General features: G+C 49.2%; 1 protein-coding gene and 2 non-coding genes across 3 annotated transcripts in view; 2 read left to right on the top strand and 1 right to left on the bottom strand.

The window, feature by feature from the left end:
• Positions 1-20,196, top strand: part of Ia-2 (tyrosine phosphatase IA-2) — a gene marked incomplete in the record, with an annotated part of 628,737 nt that overhangs the window by 478,824 nt on the left and 129,717 nt on the right.
• Positions 6,280-6,352, bottom strand: Trnat-ggu (transfer RNA threonine (anticodon GGU)). Its single transcript has one exon. It is a non-coding gene; the product is annotated as a tRNA-Thr (tRNA).
• Positions 6,500-6,572, top strand: Trnat-ggu (transfer RNA threonine (anticodon GGU)). Its single transcript has one exon. It is a non-coding gene; the product is annotated as a tRNA-Thr (tRNA).

The raw sequence follows: 20,196 nt of genomic DNA on the forward strand, positions 1-20,196 counted from the left end.
AGCGAGGCATCGTATGTTTCGGCGCACCCCAACAAATATAAACGTTCGTGACGTTGAAGCGTCGCGACGATTGCCGGCGCACGGCGTCGTCCTACTCGCGTCCGAAGAGAGATGGACAGCGGCAGGGTTCTCTCTTTTCCACCGGCTGCCGTGCTCTCGAACCTCCCAGCTTCCCGCAGAGGGAGCTCTTGGGAGACGCCGGAGTGCCCACTACACGTCACCAGTCCGGGAATCCGAGCAGTCCCCGTGTTGCCATTTGCGGGATCGATGTCTCCTGCAGATATCGCCAGAGCGTCGTGCGACGACGGCCAATGAAAGTGCCATGTCTGGACGGCCCGTCGCCCGGGGATGGCTTTTGCGCACGGCTACGAGGCAGCTCCGTTACTTCGTTTCGCCGACCCCGAGCAGCGCTGCTGCTGAAGCGGCGAGGTTTACAGGAACGCCACCAATGCGCGGAAGAAAGTAGTCCCGTGAGGCGCGTCGTCTGCGTTCCCGCCGATCGGTGCAGACGACCCGTATCAGCCCGTGTGCGCGTTCCCTTGTTTCATTGTTTGAATGAAGCCGGTTGTGGGTTCCGCCGCGCTGCCCGAGGCTCAGACAGCGGAATGCAGTTCCGTTGTCCCGGAGGGACCCTCAAGTGGGCTAGCGGCACGTCCATGCAAGTTGAAGGGTACGGAGAGTCGCTTGCGGCGAAGTCGTGCAAGGCGACAGCCACGGTTTCCTGGCGGCGTGTTTATGCACTGACTTTTGCCCCTGGCACTGACTTTTTTTCTAGAAGGGCAAACGGTGTCGTGGTGGCAAGGCCGTTATCCACTCCATTTGATGTCGAAACTGGCTACACAGGGGCCCCGTACGGTCGACCTAGTTTCTTGTCTTGCATCCTGAAACTGACATTGCGGTGGGCGGGCAACTTGATAACTGTTTTACACAGTATTTTAGACCTTTTTCTTAAAAAGAAGACACGACGTGCGTCATCTGCTCCGTTCCAATCCGGTTCTAAACTGTGTCACCCGAACCACCTAGTAGTAGTAGTAGTAGTGGCGCCAATAGAGATGTTATTAATCGCACTCACAGTGAACTCGACGCAATACTTTGTGTTCGGCGGAGAGTTTGTAACGTGAAACACAGTCATGTGTTTCACAGTCGTGCTCAGGACGGGGTGATCCCGGTTTATCTGCTAGTTTCAGCGTAACTGGGCTGTTGCTACGCGGCGGCTTTGGGAGCAGAGACAATGCTTTGTGCGTTTAAAGAGAAACATTTGATATCTACAGCAGGATGATGAGGTTATCTTAATATATGCTATCAACCCACCGCATTACGTAAAATGAAGGGGATTGGGAAGTTGTTCACGACCCAGAGGCACTAACTGTAGTAGTGCCTATTTCCCGCGTAATATACAAGAAAGTAGGAAGAAAAAGAAGCGCATTGTTTTAAGTAACACCTGCTAGTGTATGAAAAGCATAGAAAGCCCTCCATTATGAAGTTTTAGAATGAAGGGCTGGGTTGACTAGAATAAGCGGACCGGTCGTTGGACTAGCAGTCTGCCGTCTTGAAAGCGGTTTGCGAACTAATGGTCCATTACGACGGCAGGGATTCCAGTCTACTGCGACAAAGCATCTGCCGTACCTTAGTCCTTGACCCGCTTCGAACGCTCTTCCGTGGCGTAGATGTTTAAGTCTGTTCCCGGTATTAAAGTTTTATGTGCGAAATTTCACCATCAATGCGAACAAGTAAATTCAAACTAACCGCACCACATTAAACTAAACGTGAAGAAGCGTAACCTGAAGAAGCTTCCCGTAACAATATTGTCACGTTCTTAATTGCCCCGTACCGAAGCCACAAAACGCGGATGCGGTATTGCCTTGTCGGCAGCAGCTCTAATCCAGAGGTGACACGGTATGCGCAGTGAACTTCTATCATCCTACAATCAACGCCCAGCTACTAAAAAGGCAATGACGTACCGTATTCGTAAGCGCGCGCTCGTGGAGCAAATTATGTTTACCACAGTTTAGACAGCAAGAAACAAAAAAAACCAGGTTCAATTTTTTTGATCAGCAATACAGGGTACAGTTAAACCTGAATATAACGAACCTCCATGCAAATACGTCCTGGTTTTAATGAAGGTTTTCGATTCCCCATTGCCACCCCCCTTTTAGCCTATGTGATTGCGACATCTAAGTAACGAAGGCGTTGCGGCGGCTAACTTTGATGTAACGAAGGCGGTAAGCTGATACGTCATTGTTTTTTGCACTTTTACTGAAAAATTGGTAGAAAAAACGCACAAATTTAGTTAATTCCGGCAGTACTATAAGGAGCCAGAAGCTAGCAAAACGTCTAGAATCACCTTAAAATGAAATTCGGCATGATGATGATGATGATTATGATGATGATGATGAAAGGAGTGGCTAGCGCAATCCCGTGGCTAACCTAGCAGCCACTTCTGGTTTTGGTTGTGTAGAGCCGCACCACAACAGGTAGCAACAATAAACACACTTCACTTTTTTTCGCCCGCACCGCAAACGTTAGTTTCCACGTGTGAGTGCGGTGTCGGTTCGAGACTTAAGTTTCGAGGTGTTGGGCCTACACCTGTCGGCATGTAGTCGCGCGTCTCCACTGCTATCTCTGGTATCGTTTCGTCGGTGATGAGTTGTGCTGCTAGAAACCGAAAAGCTTTGTCTTTCCAGGACAAGCTTACATTTTTATATGTCGCCGCCCGATACAGTATCCAAGCTAGCACCCTTTCACCAGTTTCGAGCGCGCAAAAGAGCATCAAGATCGCGACAAAACGCCCTTTCAGCGTAAGTTTGGCTCTTGAAACGCGTTGAGGCACGGAACAATACTTAAGTTACGTTTGTGATTACGGTGGTAAGTGACCTTGCTTTTTGTTTTTGTTTTTTGGAGCGCCGTGTAGTGCCTAAGCTCGTGCGAAAGCAGCAGGCACAACTCACGCACATTATCACTGTGAAATAAATCCTTGAAGGGTGAGTTCCCCTTCTCTGATGTCTATTAATTTTTGGCTTCGTTTCTGCTTCATTCTCACGAGCCTTAACTCGAAACCTGCATGCAACGAGAAATTGCGGACTTTTTTCGACTTCGTTGCATCCAAGTTTAACTGTAATAACCTGCTGAATTTTTGATATCGCGCTAACGTGTGGGCCGAATTGTTATTTCTTACAGAGTGTAGCCGGGATGTTTACCTACAAAGAAAACTGTATGAGGGCTTAGGGAAGTGTAGAGCACTGCAATTCCAACTGCGGTACTGTCTATGAAGTTTTATACTGTTTCTATTTAGTTTTACACTGTTCTGTACGACATTACAGAGTTTCGATAAAGTTATACAGAATTCGATAGAACTTGGTAAATTTATAAAGATCTGTTAAAAGCTCCTCCGTACGTGCGTTTACGACCATTGTCATCTCAATTGCCGGGCTGGCAAAATGATGCAGACGTTACAATGCCGCATAACAATCACGCTCGCAATGGCGCCAATAGACACTCAGACGTCATACCCAGTAGCACAAAGATGGACTCATGATCCTCTGCTAAAGCAAGCCGAGCCAGCATTCTGGCACTGCGGCATGGATTGGAAGAACGCCGTGGGTTTCTACAGCTATGACGTGGATGTTAAGCCAAAGACGTGTGTTTTTAATTCTCTCTCTCTCTCTCTCTCTCTCTCTCTCTCTCTCTCTCTCTCTCTCTCTCTCTCTCTCTCTCTCTCTCTCTCTCTCTCTCTCTCTCTCTCTCTCTCTCTCTCTCTCTCTCTCTCGGCTCCCGCTCCCACGTTACTGTCAAATTTAGGCTGACAAATGGCGTGCGTTCGGCCGTAGTGCATGACGTGGGAAATATTTTGGGCGTTTATGTCACGCGATTCGCAGAATTTCGCGTATCATGCCCATCAACCCCTTCCGAAACGTACTCACGGGAAGTAGCTAGTAGCTCCGCTCGAGCTCGACTTTTTTAAAATGCAGAGCACTTTATGGGGTCGCCTTGTCTTCGTAGCTCGCTCGCTGGACCCAAGTAGAGCCACACGTCGTTCGGCTGTCGCGGCGTAACGCAGAGGCTTCGAAAGCCAAGTGGTTTATATGGTCATAAGCGTTCGAAACTCGTGAACCGCTGGCGCGTGTCATACATCCCCACGTTGTTTAGCGCAAAGGAAACTGTAGGTGCATTTGAGACAAAATATACGCAATTAACGGGCAGCGCCCGCGTTCATTTGGTTAGGAGCGCTCGTTGGGTTGGTTTTTACACTAAGCGAAAACAAGTGGCCTTGCAACGCCGTCACGTGCGGAAAGAGAGAGAGAGAGAGCGAGAGAGAGAGAATAAACATCTTTAATTTAGAGCTTAATAGTGTAGGATGGTGAGAGCACCGGTGGGGGGCGTCCGCTAGTCCGGGATGCCCTGGTCCTTGCTGGCTGCTCGCTGGGTCGAAAGGTCCGAGCTGGACAGCCGGTCCACGCACTGCTCGTACGTGGGAGGGGAAAAAAAGCAAGCACAAACAGAACACAAGTCCCTCTGGCGCAGTTTCAGGCAGGGGCACGCGTGCACTGCGAAGGCGGGAAATTTGAAATGCATTGGGTGGTAGCAGTGAGCGGATAACGGTGCCGCAGCCCATTATGGTGAATCACTGCTCTGCACTTTAGACAGCGTTCACATTGAGTGGAACGGCTTTAATTTTTTTTGTTCGAAGTAAAAAGCGGCTGCAAATAGCGATTCTTGGAGGCTGAATTTTTTTTCCAAGCTCTTAACCTTTCTGAAGTAATTGGCCGATTGAACCGGTAAAATGTTTTGGGGGGGGGGGGGGGGGGGGGCTTGAAGAGCGGCGTCTGTATGACGCCTAAAAAATGATCAGAAATGTCAAATGCACTGGACTCCTGTTAATACGAACTCGGTTAACACGAACACTATGGTTAAGAGGACCAACATTTTTGCTCTCTTGTAACATCCACAATGCAAAAAAAAAACCTCCGTTTAATATAAATTTCTGATAATACGAACAAATTTTTACAGTCCCTTCGAGTTCGTCATAACGGGAGTCTACTGTACTTTAAATAATGACCGCGTGTCTCGAGGCAGCATCAACTACATCAAGTGTATCGAAGTTAGGAATTTCTCACAGTATAGTTTTGGCCTGCCTTAGCAACAGACAATGGCGCGTATCCGCGTTCTGAAATATCTTTGTGCTGCCTCTGCGACTGATGGCCTCAAAAATGTAAAAGACATGAAAAAAGCCCCAGCGTTTGGGGCTTTTTTTCAGTAACTTGCGCGAAGCATAAGTTAGTTCGTACGGGTCGATGCGTCTTTGGTTATTCCCAGAAAACATATCGTCCATTCGCTCGGTTCCATTACATGACCATCTCAACTTCCCTTCTTTTTCTTGAGATGCCTTCCACCCGAGAGCATACGCTATTTTTTACGGGTTTATGTCTCGTCGTTTATCCACGGACGGACTACGGTAGTCCATTCTCTCGCTTGCATTACGTGACCAGCCCAACCTAACTTCTTTTTCTTAAGATGCCTTCCACCCACATTTTCTTCCTAATCCAAGACGCTCGCTTCCTCTCTCTAGCCGTTACTTGTACTTATTCTTCTTTCTATGAGCTGTTGAACCGCCCTATTTTTTTTTTAACGTTTACTAGGTTTCTCGCTGCTCCATAAAACATCATTGGGAGTATGCATCCGTTTTGTGTCTCTACTTTAGAGACAAAGATAGCTTGCTGTTCATGATGTGAGGGTGCTAATGAAAGCTTCCCAGCACGCACTCATTCTACGCCTGATTTCCTTCTCGCGCTTTGAGTCTGCACTAGCAGCTTGCCAAAGGTGTGAGCAGCAGTTCTAACGGACCCCTGTTTTGCTCAGCCCTAGGGTGACTCAGCAGAACGAGTGGCCCACGATGATAATTTTCTACAAATGGTGATTATAAGGGGCTCTAGAGGTGAGAGACTTATCTCAACAACGGATGGCGAGTGGGAGCAGATGTTAGTTCCTTTGGCGCAGTGCAATAGTAGTCAAATTTTCGGCTCATGCACAAACGTTAATATATATATATATATATATATATATATATATATATATATATATATATATATATATATATATATATATATATATATATATATATATATATATATATATATATATATATATATATATATATATATATATATATAGAAAATAAGGGTTGGCAGTCAAGAAAACCTCGGAAAGCAAAGGGGAGGTTGTGGTGGGTCATAGAAAGAGATGAAGAATTTTTTGAGTCGAAAAGAAAGTGGTGAAAAAATGCCCGCCGGGTGGGATCCGAACCCACGACCTCCAGAATACCGGTCTGGTGCGATAACCACTACGCTACCGGCGGGGCTGTTTCCCCAGCACTTTCTCGGGTATTTATGTTAAGTAATTTTTGTTTCCCCGAGTAGTCCGAGTGGCGCTGGCTACCACCCCCAAGTGCAGGAAACAAAAATTACTTAACATAAATACCCGAGAAAGTGCTGGGGAAACAGCCCCGCCGGTAGCGTAGTGGTTATCGCACCAGACCGGTATTCTGGAGGTCGTGGGTTCGGATCCCACCCGGCGGGCATTTTTTCACCACTTTCTTTTCGACTCAAAAAATTCTTCATCTCTTTCTATGACCCACCACAACCTCCCCTTTGCTTTCCCAGGTTTTCTTGACTGCCAAACCTTATTTTCTGTCTTATTTCACGGAGCCCCTCATTTCCCATTTTCTTATTCGCTATATATATATATATATATATATATATATATATATATATATATATATATATATATATATATATATATATAGGAAATGAGGGGCTCGTTGAAAATAACACAGAAATAAGGGTTGGCAGTCGAGAAAACCTCGGAAAGCAAAGGGGAGGATGTGGTAGATCATTGAAACAGATTAAGAATTTGGAAAGAAAGAAAGAAAGTGAAGAAAAAATGCCCGCCAGGTGGGATCCGAACTCACGACCTCCAGAATACCGGTCTGGTGCGATAACCACTACGCTACCGGCGGGGCGATTTTCCCATTCACTTTCTGGGGTATTTATGTTAGGTATGTTTGTTTCCTATGCTTGGGGGTGGTAGCCAGCGCCATTCGGACTAATCGGGGTGAAGGGGACCTTCTTTTTAACCCCCGGGTCGTGACTCGAGTGTCTACGACATGTCCAGAGTGGTCGACCAGCTTTGAACCCTCTTAAGCTCCCTTTGGCAACAAGACTGCCAGAACAGAGGCCCTCGCTATGCATGTAGCGAATCAGAATAGGAAATGAGGGGCTCGTTGAAAATAACACAGAAATAAGGGTTGGCAGTCGAGAAAACCTCGGAAAGCAAAGGGGAGGATGTGGTAGATCATTGAAACAGATTAAGAATTTGGAAAGAAAGAAAGAAAGTGAAGAAAAAATGCCCGCCAGGTGGGATCCGAACCCACGACCTCCAGAATACCGGTCTGGTGCGATAACCACTACGCTACCGGCGGGGCGATTTTCCCATTCACTTTCTGGGGTATTTATGTTAGGTATGTTTGTTTCCTATGCTTGGGGGTGGTAGCCAGCGCCATTCGGACTAATCGGGGTGAAGGGGACCTTCTTTTTAACCCCCGGGTCGTGACTCGAGTGTCTACGACATGTCCAGAGTGGTCGACCAGCTTTGAACCCTCTTAAGCTCCCTTTGGCAACAAGACTGCCAGAACAGAGGCCCTCGCTATGCATGTAGCGAATCAGAATAGGAAATGAGGGGCTCGTTGAAAATAACACAGAAATAAGGGTTGGCAGTCGAGAAAACCTCGGAAAGCAAAGGGGAGGATGTGGTAGATCATTGAAACAGATTAAGAATTTGGAAAGAAAGAAAGAAAGTGAAGAAAAAATGCCCGCCAGGTGGGATCCGAACCCACGACCTCCAGAATACCGGTCTGGTGCGATAACCACTACGCTACCGGCGGGGCGATTTTCCCATTCACTTTCTGGGGTATTTATGTTAGGTATGTTTGTTTCCTATGCTTGGGGGTGGTAGCCAGCGCCATTCGGACTAATCGGGGTGAAGGGGACCTTCTTTTTAACCCCCGGGTCGTGACTCGAGTGTCTACGACATGTCCAGAGTGGTCGACCAGCTTTGAACGACCCGGGGGTTAAAAAGAAGGTCCCCTTCACCCCGATTAGTCCGAATGGCGCTGGCTACCACCCCCAAGCATAGGAAACAAACATACCTAACATAAATACCCCAGAAAGTGAATGGGAAAATCGCCCCGCCGGTAGCGTAGTGGTTATCGCACCAGACCGGTATTCTGGAGGACGTGGGTTCGGATCCCACCTGGCGGGCATTTTTTCTTCACTTTCTTTCTTTCTTTCCAAATTCTTAATCTGTTTCAATGATCTACCACATCCTCCCCTTTGCTTTCCGAGGTTTTCTCGACTGCCAACCCTTATTTCTGTGTTATTTTCAACGAGCCCCTCATTTCCTATTCTGATTCGCTACATGCATAGCGAGGGCCTCTGTTCTGGCAGTCTTGTTGCCAAAGGGAGCTTAAGAGGGTTCAAAGCTGGTCGACCACTCTGGACATGTCGTAGACACTCGAGTCACGACCCGGGGGTTAAAAAGAAGGTCCCCTTCACCCCGATTAGTCCGAATGGCGCTGGCTACCACCCCCAAGCATAGGAAACAAACATACCTAACATAAATACCCCAGAAAGTGAATGGGAAAATCGCCCCGCCGGTAGCGTAGTGGTTATCGCACCAGACCGGTATTCTGGAGGTCGTGGGTTCGGATCCCACCTGGCGGGCATTTTTTCTTCACTTTCTTTCTTTCTTTCCAAATTCTTAATCTGTTTCAATGATCTACCACATCCTCCCCTTTGCTTTCCGAGGTGTTCTCGACTGCCAACCCTTATTTCTGTGTTATTTTCAACGAGCCCCTCATTTCCTATTCTGATTCGCTACATGCATAGCGAGGGCCTCTGTTCTGGCAGTCTTGTTGCCAAAGGGAGCTTAAGAGGGTTCAAAGCTGGTCGACCACTCTGGACATGTCGTAGACACTCGAGTCACGACCCGGGGGTTAAAAAGAAGGTCCCCTTCACCCCGATTAGTCCGAATGGCGCTGGCTACCACCCCCAAGCATAGGAAACAAACATACCTAACATAAATACCCCAGAAAGTGAATGGGAAAATCGCCCCGCCGGTAGCGTAGTGGTTATCGCACCAGACCGGTATTCTGGAGGTCGTGAGTTCGGATCCCACCTGGCGGGCATTTTTTCTTCACTTTCTTTCTTTCTTTCCAAATTCTTAATCTGTTTCAATGATCTACCACATCCTCCCCTTTGCTTTCCGAGGTTTTCTCGACTGCCAACCCTTATTTCTGTGTTATATATATATATATATATACATACACAGTGAGGAGTGAGAGACAACCCCGCCGCAGTGGTGCACCGCGAATCAGAGCACACGACACAACCTGGCGCGAAAGGAAGGAGCAGGCAGTCGGTGCTTTCTTCCGCAGCAGCACGCGTCAGCGACAGAGCACACGAGGTGTTGTGCGGCGAAGCGGTCAATCCCGACAGCTAGCAGCTTGCTGCCGAGCCGAATCGGGCGTGCTTTCGATCTCGTCATTGTTGCTATTTCTCGGGGCTAACCCGCCGCCCTCCCTTCGCCCCCCCCCCCCCTCCCCCCCGCCGTGGCAAGGCGGCCGTCCTCGGCTCGCCACCTGTCCAAGTCTCAATTTCGATCCGGCCTCTCGATCAATTGCCGCGGTGCGGCCGCGAGCGGCCTGCCGGAAAATCGGACAGGCGTTCGCGGCATGCCCGCCTGAATGCCGCACCGCCGCCGGGCCGCTCCTTGTTTGCGCTCGGCTTTCCTCCTCCAACCCTCGCACTCCCCCCCGCCCCCTTTCCGACCGTCACCGCTGCCGATCTCCCTGGTTCGGGCCTGGAGGACAAACAAGCCGAGGAACGGGGGTGGCGCGATACGGCCGCCCAGAAGCAGGGACAAACAGCCTGACTGGGTCGCTGTATGCGCGAGCAGACGTATAAAAGAAGAGAGAAGCGATAGAAGGCGGCTGTGGAATGGGACCGGAATGCTGCTGGCTCGCTGCCCTGTCACCCAGACCGTAGACAGCGGGGCCGGCGACGATGCTCTGCCATGCGAAGGCCCGAAGGAGGCCGGAAGAAGCTTCTTCTCGGCGAAGTCGTCGCCGGGTAGAGTGGGGAGATGGTTGCTCGATGAACAATTGCTCCCGGGGTCTCGGTACAGCGAACTAGAATAGTTTCGGCTCACGAACCAGAACCAGCTGCAATGGCCGCTACGTTTGTGGAAACAAAGTTTAAGGTGCTTTCCCGGGGAATCAAGCACCGATATGTTTCTGATATGTCGACTCGTTGATAACGCTTTGCTTGATAAAATTATCTTGCACACCACACAGTCATTCAGGCATAGTCGGCAACTAAGCGGCACATACCGCGGCCCGAGCAGCAGTTCTGGCCGCCATTGCGGGCGGCCAAAACTCTATGCCAACCATCCCCACGCACTACACGCCCCTGCCCCTACTAACCTACAAAGTTATACTCTGTCACTACCTACTATCCCGCCAACAGTTTTCTCCCCCACATAAACAGCTCACCAAAGAGGAAGGAGTCACGAGGATCGCAGAGAAGCCCGAGCCCGGGCAATATTTAGGTTGTACGGAGTTGCACCATCTACCGCCTACACAGACGCAGCCTGCTACCCCGGAAGAGAAGCCATGGCAGCCACCATCGTTTTAAATAAGCAGCACAGGTGCAGCATCTCCATTCCCGGACACAACCCTCTCCAAGCCGAGGAAGCGGCGATAGCGCTTGCGCTTAGCCAAAGCGACGCCGAAGTTATAATCTCAGACTCTCAGAAGGCGTGCCGCAACTTTGCCAACGGTCGCTTGCACGTCACAGCACTTCGACTAATCAATCAGAGACTACCAACGAGACCAGTGAGGATTTTATGGGCACCAGCTCATAGCGGAATCCCCGGCAACGAGATCGCCAACCTCGTGGCTCGAGATTTTGACCCGCCGAGCCAGCGCTGGTGAAGTCGAAGCCGAGCCCGAGCGCATGCAACCTCTTGTCACCTACCAGGAAATCACGCAACACTATAGGCTGTCCCGTAAAACCTACTCTTCGCCACACAAATCGCTACCGAGAGATCAGGAAAGATTATTGCGTGCCCTGCAGGTCAACACCTTCCCGCATCCCACCAGACTACACCTCTTTGACCGGACACACGTTTCTCCCCTTTGCCGCTTCTGTGGAGAGCCTGGTACTCTCAGACACATAGTGGGCGGCTGCGACAAGTCCACCCTAGACCCCCCTAACATCCACCTTTCCACAGAGCTTTGGGAGAGAGCCTTGGCCAGCTCCGGCCTCGAAGATCAGCTGCGCCTGATCGAAAGGCATCCTGGAATGAGGACGCCTCTCTCAAGCATTTTCTGGATTAATTAAAGTTTATTCTCTCTCTCTCTCTCTCTCTCTCTCTCTCTCTCTCATACAAACCCCTGCCCCCACAACACGCTCTGGCACAAAATATTCCTCACCCAACACTCACCTCAGTGAATTTTCTTCCCCCTATCAGAAACACTATACCACATAGTGTGGGCATGCCCTAACACCCCAGATCTCCCTCCCAATGCCAACCCTACCCTTTCACAGAGGGCGGCGGTTGACCAGCTCCGACCCCCACTGCCAGCTTCGGCTGGTGAACAGGGCACGGAAGGCCGGCTACAGCCAGGGAGTCCTGAACTGGGGACACCCCTCACTGGTCCGGAGTGACCGCGGCAATCACGACGGATAGGATAAATTAAGCTTTTTCCTCCTCCTCCACTCCACACCGTTTTTAATGTGTAAAAAAAGAACGAATTCTGTTTACAATCAGCGGCTGTAATGGAGCCTTAAGGGAAAGAGATGATTCCGTGTTGAGAATAAAGGGAGGCTTGCTGGGGCAAGTGGTAGGCCTCTCTGTAAAGAAATGTTTAGGGAAGAAAAAAAAGGGTAGAAAAAGGGTGAGCACGTACAGCAGACAAAAAAAAAAGGATATGATAAAATCGAGAAATTCTTTCATGCTCCGATGATTGTTTCTCACTCAAACGTGTCTTACTTACCTTGCAACACGACTTCCAAGTTTATGGCTAGGTGTGGCCCCAACAAGTGCTGCGCTTAAGCGCAAAGTGCAGGACCCCAGCGAATTCCATGCGTAATGTACTGTAAAATTGAAACTTTTCTTTTTTTATTATCCGTCACTTTTTCTCGCAGTGCACAGGAACGGCTGACGTGAAAAACGACGCCATCGCGTGAACGCGAGCTCACTTTCACGCTGAAATGAGAATATCAACCTACGCGCGGCCTACGTGGATTTCCGCGCTAAACATTTTCACCTCGAAAGGAAAGATGCTGAAAATACCATTTGTCGTCCGTGTTCTCTGTCACTCCCTCGGCATGATCTCCGTGTTCCGGCTCCACAATCTCCTCTCAAAACTTCCGGCCTGAAAACTGCTGAGCGCGAAGGCAGGACAGGCGCCCGAAATCGAGAAAAATGAGACGCGGGAACAGAGAGTGACGGGCGGAGCTCTCATTGTAATGGTGTTTTGTTGCGCCTTCCGCAGCGACAGCGTTTTCGGGACGCCTCCAGCAAACATTTCATCCGCGCATTTCAATGGCCATGCCGATGTTTTGTCAAAGTCACCACCGCCTTTCTGAAAGACGAGCGCGGAAAAAGAGCGACGCAGCTGGCGGAAATCCAGGCTGCTCAGCGGGCTGGCCGCGTAGGAACTCACCGTATACACCGTAGTTCCGTGCACTATTGCGAAATCTATGTGCCTGAAAGGCGCGATTAATTGTTGAGATTACGCAAAAGAAGTCAAGGGAAGCTTGCACTCATACGCAAGACTTGAATCGCGAAGCTTTTGTAGGTGAGCATCGATGGACACATAGTTTCAATTAGCACGCCCTGCCTTTCGAATCACGGCCCCTTCCTCGGCCATGCGACTTATCTGCGGCCAGCCATGCCGAGAACTGCGAAGACGCTGCGCGCGAGGTCTCTTGTACAATACTGTGCGCATGCGCGCGGCGACGCGAGCTCCCGCGCGAAGGGCTCTCCTGCGAGACTGAGCGCATGCGCAGGCTCCTCTCGAGTGTTGCGGCGGCAGCTATCACGTGTATTTCCGTTCGAGCTTCGCGATCGCTGCTCCGCCTGCCGCCGCTTCTCCGCGGCGTTGACGGGATTTGCGCTGCGTGACTGATAGGGGCTCGTGCAGTGTTTTGGTTCTATTTCGCTTCTTTTCGCCTTTCCGCGCCCTAAAAAAACTTGTTATGGTGACGAATATAGGTAAAGAGTACGTTTAGGTCACTTCAAAAGCAGCTGCGTCTTCGTAGAGTACGCGATCGCCTGCAAGAGCTACCCGGGGACACGGTTCTGCGCGCTTCGTCGCCGCTTTTCCGGGCGTCGGCGACGGCAGCAACATATCACCCATGTCACCTCCAAAACATCAGGCACAAATGAATTCTTCTGACGCCTCGTTTAGACCTGATACTGGCACAATGAGAGGTTGGCTTCATTTTGCAGCGTAGACAACGAATGCGGCTTCGTTTCGCATATATACGCCGCAGAAAAATATGTTTCGGGGATGTGATTACGAAATCCCGGACAATAACTTATGCCTTTTATAAGAATATAAAGCATGCGAAAATGTAAAGTATATTCCAAGCCTGTGCGTCGTTAAATATGTGCCCACACACGCCATATAGCAAGAACCAAGGAAATGAAACCACAGAAAAATAAATGCTGTGCCAATGCGGAATTTAGAAACATAATAGTTCTAACGGAAATAAAAAAAAAAACAGTGAAACAGTGCAGCTTCTCGCATGCTAAAGACGTTCGTCTAAACTTAAGCCAGGTAGGTTTCACTAGACCAACTATACGCGAAATGCACTGCTATTTCGCGAGAAATCGGTGGGGGGGGGGGGGGGGGGGAGGAGGGGGACGCCGTGTATAAATGCGGAGCGGAATCAAGCAATGAACGTTTTAGTAATCCCACACATAAATCTCGCGTTCACTTTCCTTTTGTTTTTCTACTTCAACGAAGAGCTGATCGTACGGCGGACGCATTTTTGGAAGTGTACAGGGTAGGCTGTTCAAAAAGCGATGAAATGTGTCGTTGGAAGAGTGTGGCATGTGATAAGGCCCTCTGATTTCAGTTTCTGGTTTATTCTGCAGGCTCCCTGTGCCATATGACGATATTTCGAAGAAGCATTTAGTCGCGGACGCGGATTATATTGTAAGCCAGTCTCCGCGCTGCTCGCAGAGGATATATGTAGCAGATGAAGGTCTGCGGGCGCGCACCTCACGACAAGACGACTCTGTCGTGTGCTGATCCCCGAGTATAATTATGCATTGTCCATCGTACTTTTGTTGAATATTTCCGAAATTAACACAGACTGGCTTGTAAATGGTGGTGATCAATATCTGAGGTATAATATTGGCAAACGTAACTGGTGTGCTGTCAGTTATGAGTGCTCCGCTGATTATGTAAGCGCACAAAACCGATTTAAATCCTAGTGTATAGCCGTAGCATGAACATCTGAGGAACCGGTGGTTACGGAGACACGGCTAGTAAATTCAGGTCAGTGTAACTACAATCGGCTCCATCATACGCCGGTTCCGCGACGCTGGCCTGTGACACACATCTGGCGCTTATACAGACCGAAAATACCACACTAAGATCGCGTCGGAAACATTTACACTCTCGTAAACACACCCCATTTGCGAACAGAGTGACTACTCCACACAAACATGGATTTCAAACGCCCACAAACGGTAAATCTCAGTCGTGAACGTGCCGCAAAAGCAGCGGCGGCACTGGGGAGCGGGGCGCGGACTCCCGCGCCTGCTTTCGAAACGGGCCGCTAGGGGGATTTCAGTGGCGCCCCTACAGGCCGCGCTCGAGGCGTATCATGGAGGAAAGAAAAGCTTAGGAGAGGCCCTGACGTCACACCCAGCGCAGCCGGAAACGCCATTTCTGTAAGTCGAATGGCGGACCATTGGCCCTCCATGCCATTGGCGGACTCTTTTTGCCTCTCTCTCTCGGTGCACCTTCTCCGCCTCCTCCGTCCTGTATCGCCTCTCTTGTCGTCTGCATCTGCCAGCGCCGAGCCGGCGGAAATCAGCTGATAGGCAGGTAGAAGGCCGTTTTGCAGCGCGTGACCGTGAACCTAAACGCGCGGTTACACTGTTACACGTCTTCAGTGTGGCCGCAGCATGTTTGCGAAGCGGCTTGCTCTAACAATGCCGCAATGCTCGGTGCCAGGCTGCAAGTCGCGATCGGTACCCAAGGAATTGGGCGTCACTTTCCACCGGTTAGTGCATCATTCCGCTGACAAGTATTGCTGTACATTGGTGTGCATTCATCCTTTGTTTGCAATCGCCGCCGTTTATAGGTGCCCAAGCGATGGAGAACGCCGCAAACAGTGGGCGAACGCCATGCGGCTACCGGACTGGAAAGTGCCCAAGTTTGCGTTGCAGTTTCACTGGCAATCCCAGAGATGACTAGTCAATTAAACGGCCGTTCTATATATATAGGTAAGCAGTACTTCATGCAGATTTCACGCTAAAAAATTGTGGAATGTTTTTACCGTTGTTCGCGTGCCTTCGATAGAATTTTTTGCGAAGGAGGAGGAGGAGGAGCAGGAGGAGGAGGCAAAACATTTTATTGAGTAAAAAAAAAATGAGAGGGTGGGTGGCGTCAATAAACTTTTTTTCGCCAAGTTTCAACTTGTCTCTGTGTCAATAAATTCAAGGTGATATCAGTTGAAAACGTTCATACCCTAACCTCGCAGTATGAAGCGTTGAAAATCGAAATCCAGAGCGAGACCACAAAAAGATCCAGATTCCAGATCCAGCACTCTTCCAGTCAACAGACGGACACCTACTAAGGTAATAGGACGATGGAATTATATCAACTGGGAATCTACCTTGTAACAGTTGCAAAAGCACTGCCGCGCATTGCCGGCCTAGCAAACTAATTATATTGCGGCGGCGATAACCAAAAAATTGAGTTGCGAATCGTTCGGTTGCAAGTCGCCTACGTACTGCACACGTGTATCACTTCCCGAAAATCTACCAGACGGGTGTCCGCGCGTACGACGGGACGGCGCGTTCACGATATCTGCACTTCAATAGGCGCGTCGCGATCGCGACCGGAGCAATAGCTTGACGCGGTACAAGGTGCACTTGCAAGTAGAAATTAAATGACATATTCCCATCGGCGCAGCTGTCGCAACTCGCAGCATCCTTTTCGAGTTCCGCAAGACCACAGCGCAGCAAAGCGAAGCAGCAATCTTCGCAATCGGACGACAAGGCAGGCGCTGCCTTTCCTCCATGACTGGCGAACGGCGGGCGGGCTGTTGCTAGGACGCCGTTGCTAACGCTACTTACAATGGCCGCCGAAAACACGTGACTTCCTCCACACTTTTGCCAATGCGCGGGGATAGCTGGGGGCCTCTCCTAAGCTTTTTTTTCCTCCATGAGGCGTATACAGTGGGTATTGCGATAGCTGCGCGACGCCTACGCGAATGCGTTCCTCCCGGGGTGTTTTCGGCGCGCACGAACCCCGAACTTCCGGCTAGTAACAACAGCTCCGCTGTTAACAGAAACATGGGCGTGAGAGAGAACGAACACACAGATAAGAATTCGAACTGAAGTTATGGATTACGAAGGCTAACAGAATGATACCCCGAATTAGTTCTTATGCGGGAACGCATTTTAACGCTTATTAGCGATCATATAGGGGCTTTCAGCTCTCATTGCTATGCGTCAATTCTTATTCTACACCCTTTACCCCTTTTTTTAGCCGTTTCTAAATGTCGAACATAGCTGTTTATGTAATGACACGGGTTTTCGGACGATTTCATAAGCACCCAGCCACGCTCACACATGTGGGCGTACTCCGTGGCTTGTGGGGTCTTTAAAGAATCGCCCGTAAAGTGTCTTAGCGGGGCAGTAGCGTCTGATGTACAGTGTAGACGAAGGGGAAACGTGTTAAAGTCGGTGAAAAGGTATTGTTATGTGGCGGCAGAACAGGTGAGGCGATCCGTGGTTGATGGTGAAGGGATCTTTTTCAAATGAATGCATCTGATAGACGTATTTTCAGTACGTACATGGCGGCCATAACCAAGCCCTCGCAGGCTGCACGCCAAACACTCGTCGTCGTCGGAGATGTACCGTGCTATGACATCATGGGGCATTCTCCACCCCTGTCCCGTGACACTATTTACAGGAGTAGGCGACGCATAACTATACATAAGCGGACCATCCGCAAGCCGGCAGATCAACGTCCTAGTCTTCTTCCTCCATCTAAGGACCGACGAGCGTCCCGCGATGCTGCCACTTCGTCGACCGCCAGTGCGCCTGAAATAGTCACGTAGCAGTATTGTCCTGTTTATTACCGTAACTGGAGTAAAATTATGTCCTAGCTGTAAAGGGGCGCCGCCTACACACACTGTTGTGTCAAAAAGCACGCGTCTTTCCCAGTGATGAGCGTTTGTTTTAAGTGCAGGTTTTTGAGGTGTTTTAATTTCTAGCTTATTACCCCGTACCATGCTGTACAGCTAGAGAACGCGGCGCTTGGAGAATTTTTTTCGAAATTTCTTCCAAATAGCGCTGCTCATATAGAACTCAAAAACTATAAGATGAAACCTCCTGTTGCAAAAATAAGAATAAAAATAAGACAATCCTGTATTTGTATCCCCCTATAGCATCATCATGTGCAATCCGAAGTACACCCGATCACGCTAAACCAGCAAAGTAACTTGAGATAAACGAGTCGACTTTTGCAAGATCCCATAAAAGCAACCTAAATCGTCTTGAGACAACCTGGTCCTGTGATTCACGGAATTAAAAAAAAAATAATGCACATAGCTTACGTAAGAGATGTTCGTACCGTTACGTAGCAGACTTACATACAAGGTTTGCGCCGTCCGTTGTCGGTAGATGAGTGTACCAATGTGCGCGTCACGTCGTCATTTCGACAATTACTATTCTAACGACCAAAACGCCTTGCTGCTGCGCACTGGGTTCTGGGTTCGATTCCTAGTAGTGATGATCTCTTTTTTTTTCTGTAAGGAAGACCGAAAAATAGAAAAACGCCCGCGTTGTTTACCCTGTTTCCGTAGGAGTGAGCTTACCCGCTGGACGGCGTGTATAACAGGGTAAGACATTTATCTTCGAGAGCAAGAACGCCTTCCTTCATTATTAACGCGGTTATATTCTTAGTACACGCATCCCTTCGGTGTAACACACAAATTCATTCTGCGTTCGAGCATCGTATCCCTGGTGTGAACTGCCGACAACTCCTGTTACCTCCCCACTGTCTGTTGGACGCGGCGCTTGCGTGGTACATACCTACACACGAGGTGTTGCCCGGATGGCGGAAAAGATAGGAAGCGGCACAGAAGCGCTTTCGGCGCGCGCGCGGTTTAGCCCAGCTCGTTCATCATTCACGACAATTGTCGCGGGCGCGCTTGGCATATTCATGCAAACGACGCGACGACGGTTTTGTGGCGGCGGCTGCACCTAGAAACGGGACGACGACGATTGCGTTTACGAAGCTCCGCCGCGGACCGCCTCTATTCTCCTGCGACCGAAAACGGGGAAGGGGAAGAAAAGGTTTCACTCGCTACGAGCGAGCTTAGTGATTTCGCATATCTGAGTGAGCAACGGAGAAAAGCTGGGGTGATTTATATCGCGACGTATTCGGCGAGAATACTCGAGGAACTGACGTTCGTTCTCGGGTAATATTGCACACTCGTCGTCGTCTTGCCGCGTCGTAACGCGTTTTTGCGTCCGCGAACCGCACTCGTCCTCTCGACGGCGGCGCGCGAGGCAAACGTAAGTTGTGCCTCTTCGCGAACACCACGTGAGTGCTTATTATTCGAGACGCAATACCTGGTTCGGCAATTTTCGGAGTGCTGCTAGAATTCGAAAACGCACGGTCCCATTTAACTCTTTCGGGACCGCTCCATAGGCCTTCGATCACATATGATCGATGGTTTCGCGAGCCTGCAGAATACCAATTTTCGCTCGATGGAACACCTAGCGACATCTAGGAGATAGTTTGAAAACTGGAGTTTTCTCTTTTGTGAAGTTTCTTTTTTTATCGCCAGGCGGCAACGCGTCAGATATTTTATTCTGACGGGCAGTGGTTTCAAATGTAAACAAACATGGCGTCATACTCGCGCGAGCACGATAAGAAATCCGCCTCGTCTCGTCTCGCATATCTTCGCCTTGTATTGTGGATTTTAACGATGAGAGAGGCAGTGAAGAGTCGGACTGGGGCTTTAGAGATTGGATTTCAGCTCGAGTGAGGATTCGGGTGTCGATCAGCCTGGAACATCAAATCGCGCTCAAAGGTGGGTGTTGGCTTCGGTTTCAATTGGCTCTGGAGTAATTATGTGCGCTCGAAATATGTTCTGGCTGGTTTATATTTGTTCGCTAGGGTGTTAAATACCTATGGTGGTGATCTCCTGCCACCAGTGCAAAAAAGGATCAAGTTTTCGCCGAGACGAGAGCCCGGCGTGTACCTGGGCGACGACGTAGCCATGGCCTTAGTGCCAAAAAGATCACACACAAAACAAAAAACCAGTTACACCTAGCCGCATCAAACTTTTGCGATGAAGAAACAAAGCATTGTGTTAGATTTTGTATATCCTGAAATAATTTTATTATGTTTTAATATTTTTATATTTACGCTTTTTTCTATCTCTTTCTGTAGTTTTTTTACGAAGTTCTTACTTTCAGATTTTTTCATGGTTCTATCGTCAGTGTTGAAGTAAAACTTGGTATTGTATGTCAAAGAGCATATAATTAGCTGCATTTTGGTATATGCTAAGGCAGGATGGTGCCTTTGCTGTATGTAATAAAAAATTTGTACCGCGACCTCCCTTTTTCATCACTTTTTCCGGCGGTCCCGAAAGAGTTAAGCCGAAACTGACCACGCGCTTTTATATCTCAAGCTGACGTCGTAGGATTTTCACGCTACAGAAAATCGCATCTCGTTTGGCCGCTATGAACATTCTGTAGAATTAGGGAGCTTTCATTAAGTGGGCTACGTTCGCAGTGCGTTTAAAGGCAGTTTGAAATTAACGTTCGTTCTTCGATTCACTCCACTCTTTAAATTTTCCAAAATTCAACCGTTTA

Source organism: Haemaphysalis longicornis, unplaced genomic scaffold (genome assembly GCF_048455015.1).
Source record: "Haemaphysalis longicornis isolate Haplotype H1 unplaced genomic scaffold, Haemaphysalis longicornis Haplotype H1 scaffold_2, whole genome shotgun sequence".
NCBI classification, from domain to species: domain Eukaryota; kingdom Metazoa; phylum Arthropoda; class Arachnida; order Ixodida; family Ixodidae; genus Haemaphysalis; species Haemaphysalis longicornis.